Source organism: Corapipo altera, unplaced genomic scaffold (assembly GCF_003945725.1).
Source record: "Corapipo altera isolate COAL_440 unplaced genomic scaffold, ASM394572v1 61356, whole genome shotgun sequence".
In the NCBI taxonomy this organism is placed as follows: domain Eukaryota; kingdom Metazoa; phylum Chordata; class Aves; order Passeriformes; family Pipridae; genus Corapipo; species Corapipo altera.
Genome location: NW_020885092.1, coordinates 76,495 through 80,298, shown reverse-complemented (window position 1 = coordinate 80,298; position 3,804 = coordinate 76,495). Strand labels below are relative to the sequence as shown.

The following is a 3,804-nucleotide window of genomic DNA, read 5'->3' as shown; positions in this document are numbered from 1 at the left end:
TAACCAGGTTGCTTTCTCCTTCTCGGGAGTTACGGTTTTTTAACAAATGAAATGCAGCCACTGCACAACCTAGGCAGCAAAGACACCCTCTCTACGGCGTTACCTCTGACATACTCATGTGTATTGGTCAGTATGACAAAGCAGAAGTGCAAGCACAGTTTCCAGATGAGGTACTACAAACTAGTCAGGACTTAGCTTATAAGTCATTGCTTGCAGTGAGGGATACAAAGACAGGGCCCCCATGTACTACGATCAAACAGGGACCCAATGAACCATACAATCAATTTGTAGATCGTTTACATCAGTCAATAAATTCAGATCCAGACATGGATAATAACATGAAAACAAAATTCTTGGACATGTTGGCCTATGACAATGCCAATGAAAACACAAAGCAAGTTTTAAGTACACTACCTAGGGGTGCTGACACAGCTCAGCTTCTAGAAGCTGCTGCGAGGATAGTCTAACAAGAGAAAGCAGCCTATTTAGCTGATGCGGTAAGTGCAGCAATAAGACCTTTTGTGCTTGAAGATACTGATTTTTCTGAAACAGATTTTAGTTCTGAAGAAGAAGAAGATAGTGTTGGAATTTAGAACAGACCAACAACACCCCTAGAATCTTATCAGAATTATTAGAAAATATAGTGAGTATACAACATACTCTGTTACAAAATAGAACTGTTATAGATTTAGAATTATTAGCACAAGAGTATTTGGTAAAGCGATCAGTGATTCAAGAATTTTTAAAACACTTTTGCAAAGCGAAGAGGGGGAGAGAAGGGTCCCCCTCTGTTAACTTGCAAAAGGTGTTTCATGTGGGTTTTTTTTGCACACAGGTGTTCTCTAGTTATCTGCATGATGGATGAAGCCTTGGAAAGAATCTGGTTCTTCAGAACAGGGCTGATGCTGTTCCTGTAGGTGACAGTAGCACTGTCAGAAGCTGTTGTATATAATAGTTTTTCAGTATTATTAAAGATCACATTTTAGTATTGTTAAAGCACAATTATTTTAGTATTTTTAAGCATATAATTATAGAAGTTAAGAATTTAAGAGAGTGTGTTGTATGAATTTTGAATTATTCACTGGGTGTTGGTGAAGGAAAGTTTATCTGTTTGGTTAAGAAGCTTTAACATTATAAGGTACTAGAGAATAATTATAATTTCTTAGTTCATAAAACACAGTGAAATGGAATTCAAAAGTATGTCTGTGTGAAGGTTTGTTTGATGGTGGCCACCGTGTGAAAGTGAATGAATGAAAGTGTATGCATGTATGTGTGTGAATAAGTAACCACAAATACACAAACACCTTTAAATAAAAATAGAAGATACATTGAATGGAGTTCCATTTACAGAAGTGTTTTAGATTGAATAAAAACTTTTAAGAATAAATCTTATATTTAGAAACACCTTTAAGCAAAAATTAAGAGCACAAACCTTGAAGTTAATAGGTTGTTAAGTTTGTTAATACTAGTAGTATTATTATATGTAATTGTGTTTATTGAAATGTTATGGGTACAATAGGGAATGTTATGGAAATGCAATTTAAATTGTTCAAACTTAAACAGGGGATTTGTTGGGAGAATTGAGATTACGCGTGAACAATTTCTATTGCATTTCTGTTGCATGTGTGTGGCATAATTGGGCGTGGACAGTAAAACTAACTGTGTAGCTAAAATGTGGCTAGAGGGGTTGAAGTTAGAACAAAAGAGGCTCCCTGCCAAATTTAAGGTGGAGTTTCAGGAGAGCAAACGTGTGCCTTCAGCTCATATGGCCACCTGTTGTGGTCCAATTAGCACCAGACAACAAAGTATGTTTTCCTTATGTATCCAATGTTGTGTGAACAAGAATCACACATCTGAGTGTCATAAGCACTATATAAGGTGTCTTTCTTCTAATAAAGTCGACATTTTGCCAATCAAACTGATCTGTGAGCATTCTGTCCATACCCCTCCATCAACAGAGACCCTTGCTGGGAGAGTCCATAAAAGGGCAGGAGAGAACACAACCTTGAAATTATGTGCATGCAAAAGGTGCTGTTATAAAAGCACCAGAGACAGGTTTGCTAGGCGCTCTGCCGCTGCTGCATGATCAGTGATACACTGCAGTGTATTCAGGGTTTCTGACTTAGGAATAAACTTTTCCTTAGTACCTTAGCCATGGTTTGGTCCTCTGGGTTTACCTGTGTACATATTAATTCTTACACTGCTACAGAAAAAGTGTGGAAAAAAGAACAAGGTCATCTTCAATTACACATAATTGTTGCAACTGTGCAGAAGTTGCTATTTTGCTTTGACTTTCATATCCATATGCAATTATAGCAATTGCTGTGCATATTATCAAATTACTCCATAAATCTTGTAATATTTTACTCTTTTCAGGTAATAAAGGTGAGATACTCAAGAAAACCTAAGTGTTAATAAATAAACTAGAAGGGAAGACGGGAAGCCCCCAAGTGCCATGTGCCGCGTGCCATGCAGCAATCACAAGTATTGAGGCCATGTTGCTGAGAACACAGCTGCGCTGGGCAGGGCACGTCTCAAGGATGAAGGACCACCGCCTTCCTAAGATCTTGCTTTACGGTGAACTTGCCACCGGCTGCCGCAAGAGAAGATACAAGGACTCCCTGAAACAACATCTCAGCCTTGGACATATTGATCAACATAACTGGTCTACTCTGGTCTCCAGTCGGGAGGTCTGGAGACACACCATCTATAACGCTGCTGATGCTTTTGAGAAAGCACGCAGGATCACTCTCGAGGAGAAAAGACAATGCAGAAAGAATCGTGTCTTGCAGAATATACCACCTAAGGAGTCTTTCTGCTGTGCCTTTTGCAACCGGACATGCCTATCTCGTATTGGCCTTTTTAGCCACCAACGCACTTGCAACAAACGTGGGTAGAGCCCTCCCCAAATTTTCGTTCGCGAAGCCTAACCATGAATGAATGAAGAAGGGAAGAGGGATACACAGTCGTGAGTTATCGGGATTTATATGCATCCCATTGAAGATGAGAATTAAAAGGGTATTAACATGCTAAATGACTGAGGTGGCATGAATGATTTCATCACTGACAACAATTACTTTGGGTGAAGTTCTTAAGAAACCTTTTTCATTAGTGTATCCTTTTGTGTGAATCACATTAACATTTCACAGCACCGTACTGTTGGGAAAATCTTTAGCTGTAACAAATAGTTCTTAGTCTTGTGAATTCCTTTAACAGACAGTGCCTGATCCTGTATTCACCCATATCAGTGATAAATGTGTACAAGCAGATATCTTAGCCTTGAGACTAAAGACTGTGGGCCTGAGCAATGCTGATAAGAAGGTATATCTTGGCCAGACCACATAGCTGGGATGCATTCAAGAAGAAGAAACTGTTTTTAGGAGGCTTATGGCCATAAAAAGATAATTCGAGGAATGGGATGTTCCCCAAATAATCACCAAAGACCCTCAAGAGACTCCTACTCTAATGTAAATGAGTTATGAGAAGTGATTTAAATATGAAACTAAATTCATGGAAATCTTTAGCATATATGTATGAGTTCCAGGAAATGTAATGAATATGTATTAGTTACTGTGGTGGGTTGACCTTGGTTGGACACCAGGTACCCACCCAGCCGCTCTAGATATAAACTAGTATGTTAGTTAGCTGTGTTCTTGCACCAACTCTATGATGCCGTGTACAAGTTTTGAGCTGGCTTCCTGCCAAGTCCCCCCGAAACTTGACAACAAGGACCCGCCTCCCAGAGAGGGAAAAGAGGGAAAAAAAACTAAGCAGCCAAAGCTATAGCAAATATATATATATATA

General features: G+C 39.1%; 1 long non-coding RNA gene across 1 annotated transcript in view; it reads left to right on the top strand.

Moving 5' to 3' along the window:
• Positions 1 to 1,164: 1,164 nt before the first annotated feature.
• Positions 1,165 to 3,804, top strand: part of LOC113960180 — a 14,890-nt gene continuing 12,250 nt past the window's right edge. The window contains exon 1 of the long non-coding RNA XR_003531990.1: positions 1,165 to 1,274. This is a non-coding gene — a long non-coding RNA (uncharacterized LOC113960180). The remainder of the gene's footprint in view (positions 1,275 to 3,804) is intronic.